General features: G+C 59.1%; 1 protein-coding gene across 1 annotated transcript in view; it reads left to right on the top strand.

Annotated features, from left to right (window-relative positions):
• The window catches only part of GNA12 (G protein subunit alpha 12), a 45,005-nt gene that overhangs the window by 6,843 nt on the left and 17,578 nt on the right, over nucleotides 1–20,584 (top strand). The window lies entirely within an intron of this gene.

The raw sequence follows: 20,584 nt of genomic DNA, 5'->3' as shown, positions 1-20,584 counted from the left end.
CCTGAGGATATTTTTCCCATTGATTTTTAGAGAGAGTGGAAGGGAGGGGGAGAGTCAGAGAAACATCAATGTGAGCGAGACACATCCACTGGGTGACTCCAGCACGTGTCCCGACCGGGGCTAGGGATGGATGGAGCCTGCAACCGAGGTATGTGCCCTTGACAGGAATCGAACCCTTGATCCTTCAACCAGCAGGCTGGTGCCCTAACCATTGAAAAAACTGGCAAGGGCTCATTTTATTATTTTTTTACTTCTTACCTTCATGTGGGTTATTTTTAATCCTCACCCAAAGATAATTTTTCCATTACTTTTTAGAGAGTGAAGGGAGGGAGGGGGGAAAGAGAGAGAGACACATTGACCAACCGCCCCGGCTGGGAATCGAACCCGAGACCCTTCGGTCTAAGGCAGGGGTGGGCAAACTTTTTGACTCCAGGGCCACAATGGGTTCTTAAACTGGACCGGAGGGCCGGAACAAAAGCATGGATGGAGTGTTTGTGTGAACTAATATAAATTCAAAGTAAACAACATTACATAAAAGGGTACGGTCTTTTTTTTTTTTATTTCAATAGTTTTATTCATTTCAAACATTTTAACAAGAAGAATGTAAACACTAATTATTATAATTTGAAACTTCAAAAAATGGAGGAATCATAGCACAATAACATACCTTATATTGAAGATGGCAAAGGCAAAATAAAATTGCCTAACAAAGGAAAGGTACAAAAGCCTTTCCAATTAAACTTAAATATAATAAAATAATTTAAAACTAAAACAAATAGAAAAGAACAAAATGTGTAAACAGTAAATTAAACATTTTCTTTAGTGCAACTTCCAAATGATGCCTGGGATGTAGATGTAGATGGCAATGTAGACTGGGTTGAAAGGTTTTTGGTCTTTAAAACATCCACTTCAGTGGGAATAGTGTTGTTGGTCTCCTTTTTAGCTAATGCTCTGATCCTGTGCTCTCCAGGGGCGTGTCTCCCTACATCTCCACGATACCGTGTCTCCGCATTCCCAGGGTGATGTCGGGGCACGGTCCGCGGGCATTCCAAGGAGCCTCTGGAAGACGGAGAGGTTGTTCCTTCTACTGAATGGGGATATAAATCCGGATATAAATCCGCCCACTCAGAAGAAGGAGCTGCGGCCGTGTTTCCGACGTTGCCATGTTAACACTGCTGCTGGTGAAGGAGTGGAGGGGAGAGCAAGAGAACCCTCCGCTCTTTCGGCTCCGCGGGCCGGATAGAACAGCCGAACGGGCCAGATCTGGCCCGCGGGCCGTAGTTTGCCCACAGCTGGTCTAAGGACTGTAAAGGTGTCTGTCTCTGATGACTGGCTGCTGAGTGTGTCAGGCAGAGCTCTGCATGGTTGTGTGGCGGTGGCTGTAGGTGTACTGTACACATCTGGCTGGTCCCGGTCCCGGGCTGGAACCGTGTGTTAGGGCTTTAAGGGACGTGTGGAGACTTCCCGCCCATTTAGCTCCCTCTGCCCTCACACATTTCAAACGTAAATGTCCGACGTGTTTTTATTACCTTGGAACATGGATCCTGGCTTTACTGCAGGCCTCAGATGGGCTAACACCCCCCCAGAGCAGGCTCCCCGGCCCCGGCCTCGCTGAGTGCCCCTTCCTGTCGCTCCCGCCTCTGTCGCTCTCCCTGTCTGTCGCTCTCCCTGTCGCAGCCTTCTCTACGTGTGGGTTTGCTGCCAGTCCTCTTGCTCTCCTTCACCCCAACGTCTGTTCCACCGCCCTTGAAGGGCATCCTCGCCCACGTGGAGCCCATAGCTGACACCTCGCCTGCCCACCGTGTCCTCTAGCTCAGTGGCTGGCGTTTCAGCGGGGGAGGGGGCAGGGAGCGGCTGGGAGGAACGGAAGTCTCCCTCCCGGTCCTTTGATTCTGGGACCGGGCCCTTCCTTCAGGCCGAGGTGCCTGAGTGGGAGCTGGGGCCCAGCGTCATCTCCTCCAGGCCCTGCCACGGGTTATTTGCGTCTGCGAGTTGCTTTGACTTCCTGTAAATATCCCTGTCCCTCTCTTTGTTTTCATAACCTTCGAGGTGACAGTCTCCCCCTCCTGGTGGACGTGGCGGCCCAGGGATGGTGCGGCCGGCGGGCGCAGTGTGCCGAGGCCTCAGAGCCAGGCTCCATCTCGGGCCCCTCCCTCACCGCGCTGGGGACGGAGCCTCTGTAACACTGAGTGTCACAGCCCCTGGAAGTGAGGGAGCGGTCAGCTGTGTTAGCTGTTTCGGGGTCCCCTCTTACAGCGTGGGAGTCACAGTGTCATGCGTGGTTGCCTGGGTGTCCCTTCCACCACCCGTGTGCCCCCGCCCCCGGGACCCGAGTATCCAAGGTTTAGGAACCTGGCGAAGGAAGGACTAGAGCATTAAAATGAGTGGCCTCCTGTGGACGCTGGAACGAAGAATCAAACTGACAGACTTTTCTGGCATGTACCCAAGACCCTCTGCCAGGTGCGGGGGCTCCAGGGTGGGCGCTGCCAGTCCCTGCCCCCGGGCACGCTGACAGCCGAGGAGACAGGCGCCCAGTGACCGGTGCCCAGTCGGGTGTGTGCCAGGCTCAGTGCGCTGCAGAGGCGCACGGAGAGCCGGAGGGAGCTCTGGCCGGGCATCTGGAAGAGCCTGCCGGGGGAGTGTGCCCACGCTGGCCTTTGAAGTCCGCGGGGCTGGCAGGTGGAGGAGACACAGGGCCCGAATCGGCCCGTCTCTGCCCAGCGTCCGCGTGGTCAGGCAGGGAGTTCTGATCGGAGGAAGTTCTAGACGAGACCGAGTGGAGGAGCTGGATGGAACGTTCTCGTACACGGGGTCACAATGCATGCTCGCTGCAGACCCGTGGTCAGTACAGGCGCTGAGGGACGCAGTTCAGGGGCTTCTGCGTGGACCAGCTGAGGCGGTGCTGGCCGGCGAGCTGCGGTCGTCTCTGCTCGGGATGGCGCGGGGCGTGTTCCCTGCGGCTGCGGCGATGGGACTGCAGAGGAAGCCCCGCTGTTCTGTGTTAAGGCCGCGGCCCGCCCGCAGCCGCTGCCTGGGTTCCGGAGCGTCCCCGTCTCCAGGCCGCAGTGGGTGTGCGGGCGGGAGCGTCCGTGGGCCTGGCGTCCGGGAGAGCGCCCGGTGGGTTGCCTGTTGGGAAGTCGCATTTCAGTGGGCAGGTCCCCTGTTCCTGCTGGGCGCGCGGCTGGCCTCTCGGTCACGCAAACCCAGCCCTGGCCATCGTTTGAAAACCCAGAGACCCGCTGGCTGTTTGGGGTCAGAGCCCATGACGTTTGGTCTCCAGCTTTTGGGGTGACATGTTGATCGTTTCACCAGGTCTGTCTTGGGGGCAGGTTGCCCCCCCGCCGTCTGTCCGCTGAGGTTGGAACCTGCTGGCTTGATGCTGGAGGGTGCTGTGCGGAGGCTGGAGCCCTTCCCGCAGTGACACAGCTGAGTGTCGACATGGCTCTTACCGGTTTGGGCGGACCGAGGACGTACACAGGGTTACCGGGTTATCGGGAGAGATAATTATAGGGCGGCCTCCAACCCGGGAGGCCATTGTGCAACCACCTGGCTTGGCCTGCACCACCTGGAGGCAGTGGCGGCCCAGACGGGCGCGTCAGGCGGTGAGTCGTGTTCTTTGCAGGTAAACAAAGCGCCGGAGGCATCTGTGTCCCTGCTGGTGGGCCGGGCGGGCCTGCTTCCCGGCCACTGCCTGCCCTGGAGCCACTGCCTGCCCGGCAGCGGGAGCCGAGCGCACGGGGTCGCTGGCTGCGGCTGCTCCGCGCCTGGGGTTCTGGGCAGGAAGAAGACGCTTGGGTCTCACACGGGGCTCGATGCTCACGCAGGCCCAGGCGCTCAGTCCAGGGCAGGGGTGGGAACCTTTATTCTGCCAAGGGCCGCTGGGTATTTGTAATGTCAAGGGCCATACAAAATTATCAACTTGAAGATGAGCCGGCTATCTTTGGTCAGACATTTAGTTACCTCACCCCTAATGCCTTGGCGGGGCCAGGCAAATGATGTTGAGGCCTTAGATGGCCCGCGGGCCGCACGTCCCCACCCTGGTCTTGGGAATGCAAAGTTCGCTAGAGAGGCCACGCCCATTGCCCGGTGGACTGAGTCAGTTGTGCTGTGTCAGGACACATGGACACAGGCAGGCGCACACACACACACACGCACGCACACATGCACACACAGCACACGCACAGCACACACACATGCACACACACCACACATGCACACACAGCACATGCACAGCACGCACACACACTCACAGCGCACCGGGACAGGACAGAGACAGAGTGGCTGTGCGAGCACTTGCAGGTGGACAGAGGGCAGCGGATGCCCTGGGCGGAGAACGTTCGGGGCCCGGGAGCCCCTCTCTCTGAGCTGGCATCTGTGTGACTGTCTGGCCTGAACCTGGGCACCAGCCTGGTCAGCCGCCCTGTGCCATCAACTGGGCAGCCAGACTGACCTCCCTGGTGTGGGCCAGGTCTCGGGTCACCTGTCCACTTAGCCAGCGGAGCGGCCACTGTGCCAGGGGACACGGAGACTCAGAGACCTGTGTCCTCAGTGCTGGCGCTGTGGGGCCTCGGAGGGCTGTCCGGTGGCCGGCACGGTGACTTCCCGTGAGCCCGAGTGCCTGTGCGGGACCGGCCAGCAGAGGCTCCAGCGGGTGAGGGCCGTGGGAAGCCGGCGTGCAGGGCCGGGCCTCTGCGCTGTGCTGTGCGTGAGCTGAGTGGAGGGTACATGGCGCTGGGCCCTCCTGTCCTGCCCATCTCCATTGGCTTCTGTGGGGATGGGAGACAGAGGGGAGGGGACAGGAGCCCAGCGAAGGAGGCCACAGAGACTGTGCACAGGGTGTGTGGCCAGGGTCACCGGGGCTAGAGCTGCAGGACACGTCCGGGGCCGCCGGTGACTCAGGCTGCTGGGAACCCATGACAAGCGGTCCGTGCTCAGGGCTGGTCAGCGTGAGGGGCAGGCGTAGGCCGAGCACTTTGGGGTGCAGATTGAATTCATTTTCAAGGTCATTGTGTTGGTCTTTGTAGACAAGATGCGGTGACATTTACTGAGATGGGAAAGGGAGGAGGACCTCAAGTCCTTCTCCTGCTGGTTTCCCTGTGGGTGAGGGAGGGGCGTGGCCGTGCAGGTTCACAGCACTGTGCGCAGGGCTTTATGTGTATTTTATTTTAGAGAGAGAGGAAGGGGGAGGGAGAGAGCGGCATTGGTGTGAGGGCGGAGCATCAGCCAGCGGCCTCCTGCACCCCAACAAGGGGACCGAACCTGCAGCCCCGCATGCACCCTGACTGGGGATCGAACCAGCCCCTGTTAGTGCTCGGGACGATGCCCAACCAACTGAGCCCCGGGCAGGCTGAGCAGGGTTACCCGCTGGCACTCCGTGTCGTACCGGGCATTGAGGCACACGAGGGGACCAAACTGTTTCCGTTGGGTGGGCATCGGGTGGTCTCTCGAGGAAGCCAAGGCCCATCACTGCCGTCGCCTGTGCTGCTGCTCTCGCCCAGGGAAAGGGCCTGTCTTCCTGGGTGGCGATGGCAGGGCAGGCTGAGCAGGTTGTAAACTGTGCAAGTGGAGGGGGTGGGGGAGCTCCCCGAGAGGCCAGTGCAGGGGTGGGCAAACTTTTTGACTCGAGGGCCACAATGGGTTCTTAAACTGGACCGGAGGGCCGGAACAAAAGCATGGATGGAGTGTTTGTGTGAACTAATATAAATTCAAAGTAAAGGAGCGGAGGGGAGAGCAAGAGAATGGGATAGAACAGCCGGATCCGGCCCGCGGGCCGTAGTTTGCCCAAGGCTGGGCCAGTGGAACTGAGAGAGACACCGTTTACCTCTTACGGCGCTTACCTGACAGACTACAGCGTGAGGAGGCTGTGTGAGCCCATTCCTGAGCCCCCCTCCCCGGACATGCCGGTCCAAGCAGGCGTCTCAGCAAAAGTGAGCATCTCAGGAAGCCCGGTCAGCAAGCACCGTGTGGGCGCACGTGCTGTGTGTGTGCGTGCATGTGCATGCGGTGTGCGTGCTGTGAGTTTGTATGCATGTGTGATGTGTGTGTGAAAGCGCAGTGTGTGTGCATGCGTGATGTGTGTGCGTGCTGTGAGTGTGTGTGCGTGTTTGTGAGAGTGCGGTGTGTGTGCTGTGAGTGTGCATGTGTGCTGTGTGTGCGTGTGCGTGCTGTGAGTGTGTGTGAGAGAGAGCGTGGTATGTGTGTTGTGTGCATGTGTGATGTGTGTGCATGTGTGTGCGTGGTGTGTGTGTGGTGTGTGTGCATGTGTGTGTGCGTGTGCCTGCCTGTGTCCAGGTGTCCTGAGCTGGGGTGTGCCGGTGTCTGTCCAGCCGGGCCAGCGAGCCTCAAACACCCAGCTCTCCCCTCTGCAGCCAGTGTTATAAGCTCAGCCTAGGGATGGATGTGTGTGTGTGTGTGTGTGTGTGTGTGTGTGTGTTCTAAATACTCTCACATGTGAATAGAAAACCTCCCAGAAGCAGTCAGGGGGAGGAGCACCAGTGCACAGAGGTTGGACCGTGTGAAATTCTCATATGTGACCCTCTTGACCCCAAAAACGGCGTGTTCGTATGGTCCAACCTCATCTTTCAAAGACCTGTCACTCGGGGCGAAAGAAGAGGATCCCCAGCTGCTGCAGCCTCCGGCTCAGCGGGCTTCTGTGCGGTTCAGCTTAGAGCCCCGCGCACAGAATTCTCTCGTGCGGCTTCGTCTGGCGGGAGCTGGAGCCACGGGCGTGGCTCATCTCCTCAGGCTCATCTCTTGAAGACATGGGAGCCTGGCCCTAGCTGGTTTGGCTCAGTGGTTAGAGCATCAGCCCTGGGACTGAAGGGTGTCGGGTTCGGTTCCAGTCAAGGGCGTGTACCTCGGCTGCAGGCTTCATCCCCGCCCTCGTCGGTGTGTGTGGGAGGCAGTCCATCCATGTGTCTGTCTCACATCGATGTTTCTCTCTCTTTCTCTCTGTCTCTCCCCCTCCCTTCCATTCTCTAAAAATCCAGGGGAAAAATATCCCTGAGTGAGGAATAACAAAATTAAAAAGCAGGAATACCAAATGGGAGTCTTGCTTCGGCGGGCACAGGCTCCCGGGCGGCCGTAGCTTTTCCTGAGCTGGGACATCAGAAGCGGACTTGGGAACTGAGCTCGGTGTGGTCATGCTTACACGCGAGCAGAACCACACGGAAACCCCCGTGGGACAGGGTGCCGCGCTCGGGGAGACGCACACACTCACACGGTGCGGGACAGCCGTGGCCCGGGGCCCGTGCAACCACCTGGAGGAAAGCAGGAGAGAGCAGGACGCCGCGTGCCTGCTTCTGAGGAGCAGGGTGGGAGTGTCACGTTTTAAATGCGTTTTCTGCCCTGGGCGCTCTTTAGCGCTGCGTGGCGATCGTGGCGTTAGCGTGCGAGTCCCTGGGAGTGGGTTTCGTGATCAGCAGCGACCACTAAGACCTCTCTCCTGCCGCACACCTCCAATGTCACAGGCGTTCTTATTGGGGGTTGCAGGCGTTTTGACTTCGTTTGCGGTCTGAGGCTTGCTTCGGGGTTTTGTGATCCTGAGTATTTTCAGGGTGGGTAAATATTTGCTGAGAGGCCACAGCGTCTTCAACGTATTTTTTTTTTTAATATATTTTATTGATATTTTACAGAGAGGAAGGGAGAGGGATAGAGAGCTAGAAACATCGATGAGAGAGAAACATCGATCAGCTGCCTCCTGCACACCTCCCACTGGGGGTGTGCCCGCAACCAAGGTACATGCCCTTGACCGGAATCGAACCCGGGACCCTTCAGTCCGCAGGCCGACGCTCTATCCACTGAGCCAAACCGGTTTTGGCTTCAACGTATTTTTAATTGGAAACTTGTCTTGTTTCTTAATTCTTGGTAACTTCAAGGAAAGAGCCAAGTAACCAGCTCCCTCTCCTGTGCCCGCTGCAGCGGCCCGCTTCCCGGGGGCGCCCTTCCTCATCTCACTCGTGTTTTTATTTTTATTTTTATTTATAATTTTAAAATATATTTTTATTGATTTCAGAGAGGAAGGGAGAGGGAGAGAGAGAGGAACATCAATGATGAGAGAGAATCATTGGTCCACTCTTCCTGCATGCCCCCTACTGGGGATCAAGCCCACAACCCGGGCATGTGCCCTTGACCATGACCTTCTGGTTCTTAGATCTAAACTCAACCACTGAGCCACGCCGGCTGGGCTGTCACTCGTGTTTTTATTTTTTATTTTTTTAAAGGATCTTTTTTAGATAGTGCTTTATTTGAGTGGCTGCAACATTCTGTTACTTCCTTCCTTTTTTTTTTTCTTTATTGATTAAGGTATTACAAATGTGTCCTTATCCCCTCATTGCCCCCCACCCGCTCACTCATGTTTTTAAATGGCATTCTTAAAATAAATTATTGGGGGAAAAGAAAATGTTTTAAGTGTGTTTTTGAAGTAGATGAAAAGTCTTAAATCTTGAATTAAGTCTTCTAAAAAAGAACTTTGCCCTATGTTTTTATAGTTAATTAGCAATATATCAACCTATCTAATAAAAGAGTAATATGCAAATTGACCATCACTCCAACACACAAGATGGCTGCCCCCATGTGGACACAAGATGGCCACCACAAGATGGCCAGCAGGGGAGGGCAGTTGGGAGGGACCAGGCCTGCAAGGGAGGGAAGTTGTGGGCAATCTGGCCAGCAGGGGAGGGCAGTTGGGAGGGACCAGGCCTGCAAGGGTGGGCAGTTGGGGGTGATCAAGCCTGCAGGGGAGGGCAGTTAGGGGTGACCAAGACGGCAGAGGAGAGAAGTTGGGGGCGACCAGGCCTGCAGGGGAGGGCAGTTAGGGGTGACCAGGCTGGCAGGGGAGCAGTTAGGCATCAATCAGGCTGGCAGGGGAGTGGTTAGGGGGTGATCAGGCTGGCAGGCAGAAGCCGTTAGGAGCAATCAGGAAGGTAGGCAGGCGAGCAGTTGGGAGCCAGCAGTCCTGGATTGTGACAGGGATGTCCCAGATTAGAGAGGGTGCAGGCTGGGCTGAGGGACACACACAGCCGCGTGCATGAATTTCGTGCACCAGGCCTCTAGTAATAAATAAAAGAGAAACATGCAAATTAACCATCACTCCACTATACCCGCAAGCCACGCCCACCAGCCAATGAGGAGCGAGTATGCAAATTAACCCAACCAAGATAGCAGTCAGCCACAGAGGTAGAGCAAGCAGGAGGCTAGGGTTGCCTCGGCAATGGAGGAAGCCAAGCTTCCCGTCCTGGCCTCCGCTCAAGGCTACAGAGTTTCAATTATAGAACATAAATAAATCCTAGATACTTGCTTCCAGCTGGCCCTGGCCTCCACTCAAGGAGGCACTAAAAAACAAAGAAAATGAAAAAACGGAGGGGCTGGGACCTTGGGTCGCCAGGGGGTGATCAGGCCAGGATGGGACCGCAGGGGCCGTTGCGGGTAAGCAGACCAGCAGGGGTGCCAGTTGGGGGTGAGCAGGCCATCAGTGGGAGTCAATTGGAGGTGATCAGGACGCGGGGGTGGGGGCAGTTTGGAGTGAGCAGGCCAGCAGGGGGGCAGTTGGGGGTGAGCAGGCTTGCATGGGAGGGCAGTTGGGGTGATCTGGCTGGCGGGGGGGCATTTGGGGGTGAGCAGGCCGGCAGGCAGAGTGGTTAGGGGCAATCAGGCAGGCAGGCAGGCAAGGCAGGTGAGCGGCTGGAGCCAGCAGTCCCAGATTGTGAGAGGGATGTCCGACAGCCGGTTTAGGCCCGATCCCTGTAAACCGGCAGTAGGACATCCTTCAAGGGGTCCCAGATTGGAGAGGGTGCAGGCCAGGCTGAGGAACACCCCCCACCCCCGATGCATGAATTTCGTGCACCGGGCCACTAGTATCGTAATAAATATACATGGATAGTCATTTTTCTTGTATATTGCTTTTGTAAATTTATACTCAGGTGATTGTTTCTTTAATTATGGCTTTTATTCCCAAATTGTTTTGATATTGATCCTGCCCTTTAACGTATCCTCCTATGTAATAAGAGAGGATTATGCTAATTATCCATTACACCCTGAGGCTTAACGACCAGACTACAAGCAGGGCTGTGGAGAGAGCTACAGGACAGGGCGGGGCAGCAAGCTATGAGAGGGGGGCGGGGAAGCTACAGGAGGGTGGGGCAGCGGGCGGGAGCTACAGGAGGGCAGCGGCGACCTACTGGCGCACGGATTCGTGTGAAGGGCTACTAGTTTTATATAAATGACGTGATCCAAGAGGAAGTCACTTACACTCAGCCACAGACACCCGTGAGTGAGAGCCTGCGTGGTGCTGGCATGGGCAGGCAGCTCCCGGCACAGACATTCCCACTTCCGACTGCAGCCCAGAACACCAGTGCCGATAGGTGATTCCGGGGCGTGCTGGGCACCCCAGCCAGTCAAACACAAGAGAAAAGACATTAGGTGTACCCCCCACAGCTGACGTAAGAGAATCCAGCATGTCACCCAAGAGGTGATTGGAATGAGAGACGGTTTCGGGAGTGGCTGGATGCAAAGTGTGAGTGGGTGTGAACGCCCTTCCCGTGGCAGGACAGTGCCCCTCACACCGGTGGCACCGAGGAGAGAACGCCAGGAACAGGCGCGAATTGAGTATAAAACCTACATCCGTGGTACCCGGCTGGTGTGGCTCAGCGGTTGTCAGCCCATGGTTCCCGGTCAGGGCCTATGCCCGGCTCCATCCCCAGTGGGGTGTGCAGATGGCAGCTAACCGACGGTGTTCCTCTCCCATTGATGTTTCTCTCTTTTCCTCTCCCCTCCTCTAAAAAATCAATAAAAACATACTTTTAAAAACGTGAGTAAATGTGGGGACACAACCGTGACCTTCAGCACGCGGAGTAAGGAGTGAGGCCACGGCTCCGCTTCTGAGCGCGTGGTTTGCCCCGGAGGAGACCTGCAGGCGCTTCTCTCGGCGGCGCCCTGCGTGTCCTCTCCGTGGGCACCGCTGCCTGCACGTCCTAGCTGCGGGTGCAGCTCCTGCTCTGTGCTCACAGATGCTTTCGAAAGCTCTATCTCCTCGGGTAATTGCGTGTCCAGCCGCCCGGAACGCAGGCCGCCTTGAGGTCCGGGCGCCGGTGGAGGGGTGGCGGAGCGCGGGGCCCCTCCCAGAACAGCTGAGTGCTCCTCAGCGGCAGAGGTTTCTTGTGGGCTGACCCGGACCCAAGGATCAGCGCCACCTCCCTAGTTCTCGTTTCTTCTCTGTCATGCCCGCCCCCCCGTCCTGCTCCCTCCCAGCACTACCCCCAACCCCCCCAAACCGGGCCGAGTTCTCGACATCAGCTCCGAGGCTCTGTCCTCAGCGCACACTTGTCCTCGGTGCCCAGTTCCTGAGATAAGCAGCCTTTTTATAGCAGCAGCTCGCTCTCGCCTCTGCCTCCTGTCCCCAGGGGTAACTGCGCTGTACAGGGCGGGAGGAGGCCGCCGGGGGCCGGGCGCTGGCCCCTCCAGCTCCAGCAAAGCCGCCGCGATGCGTAGTGGCTGGAACAGCCACAGGAGTGCGGGTGACTTTTCAGGGCGCAGGAGAGGCTGGTGCTGTGCTCCTGAAAGATGGCTGCTTCTAATCTCTGACCGACCTGGGGTCCGGGGAGTGTGAGGTCGGGGCGCACGGTGGGGCCCTCGGGGCGTCTTTGTAGGCAGGGCCTTCGGTAGAGGCACAGACCCTGCGCAGGGGGAGGGGTTTGTTTGCCGCCTTTGCGAGGTCCCTGTCTTTCATCTCCCCTGGGGCTGGGGAAGGGACGCCTGAAATCTGAGATTGGAGCTGAGGCTGTGCCCGGCCGTTGCTGCCCAAGCCATAGGGCACTGCGGTGCTGCGCAGACAGGGGAGCGGCGCTGACACCTGCCTGGTGACACCCCAAAGCCGCCAAGGAGAGCATCCCAGAGTCGCGCCAGGAGCAGGCGGAGACGCGCAGGCTAACGTGAGACGCGTGCCCACAGGCTGCGCGGAGTGAGTGCGGCTGACACTGAGCTGCTGTGGGCAGGGCTTGGTCCCGGCACCACATCCGACTCAGGCCCCGCCCTGGTGTCAGCCCTGGTCTCGTGCCTGTGAGCCTCAGGCCGGCCTGGTCCCGGCACGTGGTGGCATCAAGCATTGGTCGGATGTATGAATAAATACTTTCAGAGGGAAAATGTCTGGAAGGACAAATTCTAATTTTAGTGATCGCCTAAACCGACTGTTTTCATGGTTTAAGAACCCGCGGGTCAGGGTTCTCCGCAGGAGGGTGGTCTCACCTGGTGCTTCTGGCTGGCGCGTGGCGGGGAAGAGACCGCTCACCGGGTGTGGTGTCCAGCCTCGCTGAGGGCGGATCAGAACTCAGGTGACTGGAGGTGGCCGGGCCACCGAGGCAGGAGGAGCGACAGGCCCAGCTTCCTGGCGCAGTCACTCGCTCGCTTGCCGGGAAAGCAGCTCTCTCTGTGCATCGTCCTCATCACAGCACGTGGCCTGATCCTGCACCGTCCATCCCCTGCCCGCCCCCCCCCCCCCATGCTGGCGCAGACTCCCCAAGGCGCTGGGGCGGCTCGTCCACGTGGCCGTGCTGCTGGGCAGCACCGAGCCTGCTCTGCGGGGTGGCGGGCTCACGAGATTCCCAGCCCGCCTCGTACAACACCCGGGACCTGAGGATCTTCTCACAGCTCCGTGAGCCCGCAGAGGCCGCGCACCCATCAGGGGAGTGCTGACACGGTCTCTCACTTAGAGAGTGTTTTAATCCTCGCCTGAGGATTTTCCCCATTGATTTTTAGAGAGTGGAAGGGAGAGGGAGAGGGAGAGGGAGAGGCAGAGAGAGACAGCGATGTGAGAGAGACACATCGATTGGCTGCCTCCTGCATGCTCCTGACCGGGGCCAGAGCCTGCAACCAAGGTACGTGCCCTTGACCGGAATCGAACCCGGGACCCTTCATTCCAAAGGCCGACGCTCTATCCACTGAGCCGCACCGGCCAGGGCTAGGGAAGGTGTCTGTAGAAGGTGGTTCCGGGAGGTTTGTCTGCGTTAGGATGGGGCTGCGCCGTCAGCACACGTTTGGCGGAAGTCACCGCAGTGCTCATGCCGTAGCCCGCATCTAGCACTAAAGCCAGCGTGTCCCCCGTCGGAGCCTGGCAACCCCCCTCCGCCCTGGGGGCCTCTCTGCCCTGCACACGGCGTGACCCCAGAGCTGCGGGTGAGCCCTGCGGAGGGACCGAGCCTGCCAGTCTGGAGTGCAGCTGCCGCCTGGCCCCTGGGAGCGTGGGCGTGGCGGCCTTGCATCTGCTCCTCCTGGCGTCTACCCTGCTGTCGGGGTGCGGTCCCCTCACGCGGCTGTGCAGGACGCGGTCTCTCCTGGTTCTTCACCTGCACGCTGCCCGCCCCTGCCCGGGACCCGGGCCCTGCTTCCCCGGGGCTCTCGTTACCCGGCCGCCGCCCGCTGGCCCCTGCCGTGTGGACCTGCATTTCAGGGTGATTCCTGTTCCTTCAGGACTGGGCTCCTGAGCTGGGAAACCGCGCTGTGTGTTCCCCACGCCCCTGGGCAGGGAGGCAGCTGATTCGGGGAGCTCTCCTCCGCCTGGGCGGCCCCTTTGTCAGCGCTCTCCCCCAGGTGTGAGCGGGGCTGCTGAGCGCAGTGCGCTTGCTCCCACAGGCTGCCCGCGGGCGGCAGGCGCTTCTCCGTGAACCTGGCCCGTCGCTCTGCCGCTTTAAGTTACCTGCCAGGGTGAGCCGCGCCGTGTCTCTGGGTGAGCTTTTCCTGTAAACACGCTTTCTCTTAGCTTTGGTCCGCGTAGAGGAGAGAGTCCCTGCGTGTGTAATATGGGAGGCTTCACGGATTTGCGCGTCATCCCTGCGCGGCCCGTGCTCACCTCTTACCGTTCCAATTCAGGAGATGGCTGCCGGAGCGAGCACAGAAGCAGTTTTAAAAGCGGTTTCCAGACCATCACCACTCACCTGCTTTCGCATACAGCACAGACCGCATTAACCTCCCGCCTCACTAACGATGCGCGGTGGCCAGGTTTCCGGTGCGAAGCCGTGGGCTGACAGCCGTGTCGGCTTTGTCCTGTGGCTCCGCCTTGGCACCGGGCAGACCTGACTGTCGCGGTCCCACCTCTGCCGTCCGGAATTCTCGCCGCAGCCCGAGAGGCAGAAAGAGAGGGTGGTCCCTGGGCCGCCCCCGAGGGACCGAGACCCAGGCACCCTCGTCACCAAGTAGATCACGTACCGTGCGGCCTGGGACTGCGGAGAGAACAGCCAGACCCGGAGCCGCCCTGACAGGCCTCCCATTCCGGGGTAGAAGCAGAGGACTGGTCAGGCCCGCGCGGAGCTAGGGCGGAGGCCGGGAACCTGCAGCGGGGGCTGCGATGCGGGGTCAGATGGCCACGCAGGCCCTCACCGAGGCTGACCTTTGCGTAGCGGCTGTGGATTGAGGGACGTGATCCTGGGCAGCGGGTTTCAGGCACCAGGAGCCAGCAGGGCAGGCCCGGGCAGACTCAGGGGGGCCCTGGCCCAGGGCAGGCAGGAGATGAGGACGGCGCGGGGTCGGGGCAGCGGGCCTCTGTGGGGACCGGAGTGCCTACCCTCATGAGAGGGAGTCAGGTGGGGTTTGCAGAGGAATGCGATGGTGGCTGGTTCGAGGATGACGGAAGGGGACAAGAGCTGACGTGAGGAGACCAGCGAGAAGCTTTGCAGGAATCCAGGTGGGACGTGATGGTGGCCAGCCAGAGCCCGAGCCACGTGAAATGTTAATGTCACGGCGAGATTCCATCGGAGCGAGACCCAGCACCTTCTCAGGCCGCACACGTTCTCTCTGGATAGCGGTGTTTCTGAGAACGGAAAAGAGGCTGACGGTGCCGGGCGGGGGGGGGCGGCCAGGTGAGAAGGCGACGGCATTGAGCCGTGCAGATCGGTAGGTGCGGAGCAGGCACGGCGACGTGTGCGGCACGGGGCGTCGTCGGGGCATCGTGCTGACTGTGCGGGGCCCGTGGGGCCTGAAGCAGCGGGCCCTCTGGCCGTCCACCTGAACCTAACACGGAGGAATATGATGTGAACTGTCATCGACAGCCAATGAGACGAACATTCTCACATGTTAACAGAAGTTCTCTCCAGCAGTGATGTTTGTGAGGCTTAATTCGCTTCTCTATGTAATTGTTTCCTCTACTTCCTACAGTAAAAAAAAACCAGTATTTTTGTAATCGGAAAGAAACAAGCTTTATTTTAAATTATTTAAGTTGTGCTGCGGATCTGGGTACATGCGTGCTCTCCGTGTACATGCAGGGAAACGTTTAGAAAAAGAAAATACGACACCAGCTCATGTTGTCATGTCTCTTTGTAGAGATGTATTCAATAAGGGACACGTACACAGACAGCTGGTACACGAGTTTAGGTTTAGCATATAAATTACTCGATAATAATACTCACTTAGTAGGAACATTACGTTCAGATCGACAGGGAAATCCTCATGAAGTAACGCCAAAGAAATTAAAACGGGGAGGAAATATAGCAAAAGAGAACAAAAAAGGAATAACCATTTTAAAATGGAAAGATAGCGGGACATCTTACTTCTTTCAACAAAACATAGTCAGAGATGGTGAGTGTTGAAAATAGATCGGGTCACTACTGGAAACCAAAAACTGTAGTGGGTTCTAAGGCAGGAAAAGCAGCAGTTGATATAGCTGATCAAATGAGTGCCTGTAACAATCCGTTACGGAAACCCATGAAAGGGAAGGAAAAGCCAGCCTTTGAGCTCCTACTGAATACCGTTCTCAATGCTCATACTTCATTTAAAAACATCAGCAAGAAGAATATGACTGTCCCAGAATTTCGGGAGAAATTAGCTGTCCATCTAACAGGTTGTCGGATGAAGAAATCACAAGTAGCAGTACTGTAAACAGACCTGCAGCGTCTCGTCACAAACTGAACAGAAAGCTGGAAGAGTGCCTGAAGTTCGAAGACTTTGTGAAAAACGCTGCGAAGAGACGGCAGCGCGATGTGGACGAGATGCTGCCAGAAAGTCGACAGAACAAGGGATAAGAGTCTGTGAAACCTGCCCGAACAGCCACTTTTGTGTTTTCATAAGATTCATTAAACATTTTTTTTGTAAAGTAATATTTAGGTCCATCCTTTTATGATCTCCAAGCTATTTAAAATTCATTAATAGAAGAATGTAATTTTTTAAATTGTGTGTCGTCAGTCCACAGTAACTGACGAGGTCCGGACGGAAAGTACAGTGTCCGTCACCGGTGACTGACATGCGCTTAGCGTGTTAAGAAATGTTTCCGTATAGCAGTGCGGCCCAACAGAAATGTAGAGTGAACCTCGTACATACTTTACCCACAATAGCCCGGCTGGCATGCTCCGTGGTTGAGCGTTGACCCATGAACCAAGAGGCCACGGGTTCGAGTCCCAGTCAGGGCACTTGCCCAGGTTGCAGGCTCGAGCCCCGGTAGGGGGTGTGCAGGAGGCAGCCGATGGATGTTTGTGTGTCATTGACGTTCCTTTCTGTCTCTCTCTCCCTCTCCCTCCTTCTCTCTCTCTCAAATGAATTAAAAAAACACATATTTTAAATTACCCACATTGAGAAAGGTAACAAAAATGAGTAAAATGATGTATTTTAATAATGCAAAATATCCACAATATTATAATTTCAACACATAATCATATTTAAAATTTAAAGATATTTCCATTTATTTCTCATGCGAAGTCTTTGCAATGCACTGTGTGTTTATAGCACATCTCAGTTGGGACTGGCCACGTCCCGCTGCCCACAGCCCCGGAGGCGGGGGTCCCGGCCATGCTGCTCCGTCAGGGTGTGTGAGTGACGGCGTTCGCTGTTTGTAAAGGAGCGTCTGAACTCATCATCTCCTGTGAGTTCGCCAGGCGTTCAGCGTATCCCTACTTCTAGATCCCATTAATTTTAAAAAGCATTCTAGAGAGAACCGGAAATGTTGGGTCCTCCCAGGTCAGTTCAGATCTGCTTTAAAGTCCGTGCCTGCAGTTAGCCAGTCGTCCTGCCCCTGCTCCCGTCTCCCCGACATACCCAGCGAGGTGCAGGAAGACTCTGGGTTCAAAACAAGCACTCCCTTTGAACCCGAGTTCCCGAGCTGCGTCCGTCTCATCTGTGAAATGGGCACAATACTGCGCCCCTCACGTGTCCGAGGTGGAGCGAGCCAGTGGCGGTTGGGCACTGAGCAGGCCTGTTCCGGGGCGGGCGCAGTGTGCCGGCGGCGACGTGTGGCTGGAGCGGCTCAGGCCGCCTTTGGGGTCCCTGCATCTGCCCGTCCGACGCCTTAGTCAGAAGCGCAGGCCTGCGAGAGATGGCGTGTTCGTGACCGCCGAGCCTGTTTCCCGTGATGTGCCCGGGCCCACGCCTGAGGGTGAAGCGGCCGTTCTCAGGATGGGGGCTCCGCTCTGCTGCGGGGCGCGTGGGGAGCAGAGCGGCCCTTCCCCCGCCCTCGAGGCTGCAGGTGGGCGGCTCCCCGAGGAGGGCCTGGTGAGGAGCAGCCGGTCCTGAGAACGAGGCGTTGTTCCCGAGAGGAAGTGGGGGCAGGGGGACAACCAGGAGGCCGGCAGCCCTGCCATTGAGCTCGGGGACCCTTTGTCTGCGGGCTGCTCTCCTTTATCCGTTGCGTGCGACCTCCGCATCAGCAGGCACCTCCCGCAGGGTCGGCTCTGGACCTCCGCATCAGCAGGCACCTCCCGCAGGGTCGGCTCTGGACCTCCGCATTAGCGGGCGCCTCCCGCAGGGTCGGCTCTGGACCTCCGCGTTAGAGGGCGCCTCCCGCAGGGTCGGCTCTGGGCCTCCGCATTAGAGGGCGCCTCCCGCAGGGTCAGCTCTGGACCTCCGCATCAGCGGGTGCCTCCCGCAGGGTCAGCTCTGGACCTCCGCATCAGCGGGTGCCTCCCGCAGGGTCGGCTCTGGACCTCCGCATCAGCAGGCACCTCCCGCAGGGTCGGCTCTGGGCCTCCGCATTAGAGGGCGCCTCCCGCAGGGTCGGCTCTGGACCTCCGCATTAGAGGGCGCCTCCCGCAGGGTCGGCTCTGGACCTCCGCATTAGAGGGCGCCTCCCGCAGGGTCGGCTCTGGACCTCCGCGTCAGCAGGGGCCTCCCGCAGGGTCGGCTCTGGACCTCCGCATCAGCAGGGGCCTCCCGCAGGGTCGGCTCTGGGCCTCCGCGTTAGAGGGCGCCTCCCGCAGGGTCGGCTCTGGACCTCCGCGTCAGCAGGGGCCTCCCGCAGGGTCGGCTCTGGGCCTCCGCGTTAGAGGGCGCCTCCCGCAGGGTCGGCTCTGGACCTCCGCGTCAGCAGGGGCCTCCCGCAGGGTCGGCTCTGGGCCTCCGCGTTAGAGGGCGCCTCCCGCAGGGTCGGCTCTGGACCTCCGCGTCAGCAGGGGCCTCCCGCAGGGTCGGCTCTGGGCCTCCGCGTTAGAGGGCGCCTCCCGCAGGGTCGGCTCTGGACCTCCGCGTCAGCAGGGGCCTCCCGCAGGGTCGGCTCTGGGCCTCCGCGTTAGAGGGCGCCTCCCGCAGGGTCGGCTCTGGACCTCCGCGTCAGCAGGGGCCTCCCGCAGGGTCGGCTCTGGACCTCCGCATTAGAGGGCGCCTCCCGCAGGGTCGGCTCTGGACCTCCGCATCAGCGGGCGCCTCCCGCAGGGTCGGCTCTGGACCTCCGCGTTAGAGGGCGCCTCCCGCAGGGTCGGCTCTGGGCCTCCGCGTTAGAGGGCGCCTCCCGCAGGGTCGGCTCTGGACCTCCGCGTCAGCAGGGGCCTCCCGCAGGGTCGGCTCTGGATCTCCGCGTTAGCGGGCGCCTCCCGCAGGGTCAGCTCTGGACCTCCGCATTAGCGGGCGCCTCCCGCAGGGTCGGCTCTGGACCTCCGCATCAGCGGGCGCCTCCCGCAGGGTCGGCTCTGGACGTCCGCATTAGAGGGCGCCTCCCGCAGGGTCGGCTCTGGACGTCCGCATCAGCAGGCGCCTCCCGCAGGGTCGGCTCTGGACCTCCGCATCAGCAGGCACCTCCCGCAGGGTCGGCGCTGGGCAGAGGCACCCAGGACCCCAGCCCCGTCCTGTGTACGCTTCTGGCGCATGTCTCCATGTGCGCGGGGCCAGAGGCCAGCCACCGCCTCGGGTCTCAGTAAAACCCGCTGCCGGAGCGCAGGCGCCGCTGTCCGAGGGGCACACCCGCTTCCTCCGTGTCCCTTCAGGCTCTGGAACAGGCGCCAGGCGCCCGCACCCCACATGTCGGCCGCGGCGCTCTCCGAGGGCAGCTCCGTGAGGGACGGCCCATCTGAGAAGGCTGGCTCTGACCAGGAGTTAAACTAACAAAACGCATTCGGGAATGAGATCACAGCGTTTGCGATTTTTGGTGTCTGTCCAGTAAAACCAGAAAACCCCCCAAAATCTACATCCCCAGCAGACAGGGAGTCTGTTCTCTGACTGGAAGCTTAGGTCCTGGGTTTACAAATTGCCTTAAAAATGTGTGCTTTGAGCAGTCGGAGTGTCACATGGTCGTGCGATGAAGTCATCACGCTCTTGGGCTTTAACTGTGTGTTCGGGCGGCGGGGTGACACGTGTCGTTATGGGAACAGCACTTCCTACTGAACTTGCCTCGGGCCGTGAGCAGGGCTGTCCGTGTCTTCGGCCCCGACCTCTTCCCGTGCGTGTGTGTGGATGGGGCGAGCCGGGCTTTCGTGGGAGGAAATGGGGCTCCCGTTGGAAAGCGAGGGGAAGGGCCTTTTCCTGCCGCGCCTGCTGTGCGATGACGGTGGCGGCTCTGTGCAGTGATGGCGACGGTACGACAGCCGCTCCGCACCAGGACAGCGCGTGTGACACCAGGAAGCGGGGCGCAGCGTGAGCAGACGCCCCCCGCGGGAAACACCTGGGTCAGTGTGGGTACTCAGGTCCCCGCAGAGAACTTAAAGGACAAGAGAGACATCTTTCCCTTGATGCCCTTGTCCTCCAAATGAGGAGACTAAATAGAAAGTGAGCGATCGCGGTCTGGCATTCAGGGTGGGGGCCCGCCTTCCCCACCTTCATCCCTGGCACAGGAACCGAGCGGCCCGGAGCAGAGGTTCCGTGTAACGTGTGACTGAGGCTGTGCGCCTGGGAGGCTAACCCTTTGCGTGTGAAGACGTGTCGTGGTCTGACTGTGCGCTGGGAGCCGTGGGGGCAGGGCAGGGCGGGGCGGGGGCGCTGAGGAGCCCTTCTTTGAGGGCCCACAGGAGGCCTCTTTCTCGGGTTCTGGGCGGGGGGGTCTGTTGAGATGTCATCAGAGAAAGCGGGGAGATGGGAGGCCCCGGGGGGGTGAGCCGAGGAAGGAGCGCTGAGCACCTCTCTGTCCTGTTTCCTCGCGACGGGCCTGGCGCGCTGCTGCCACTGGGGCGTCGCCACTCGGGTGCATTTAGAGCCGCTTCCTGAGGGTCCCAGCCCGCCCTCCTGTGCCCGGCAGGGGAGTGGCCGCGGGGAGTCCCCCACCCCCCTGCACTGAGCGGGCAGGTCCGCAGCCTGGGAGAGGCTCGGGTCACCGCTCCCATCCACCCAGCGGTTCAGGCGGAGGCGGCACCGCCCCTTCTGCCCGTGGAGGAGGGGAGCTTTGTCGGGAAACCGGGAGCTGGACAGCGGG

Source organism: Plecotus auritus (genome assembly GCF_963455305.1).
Source record: "Plecotus auritus genome assembly, chromosome: 6".
In the NCBI taxonomy this organism is placed as follows: domain Eukaryota; kingdom Metazoa; phylum Chordata; class Mammalia; order Chiroptera; family Vespertilionidae; genus Plecotus; species Plecotus auritus.
The sequence above is the reverse complement of the archived record's forward strand: the minus strand, read 5'-3'. Positions and strand labels throughout refer to the sequence as shown.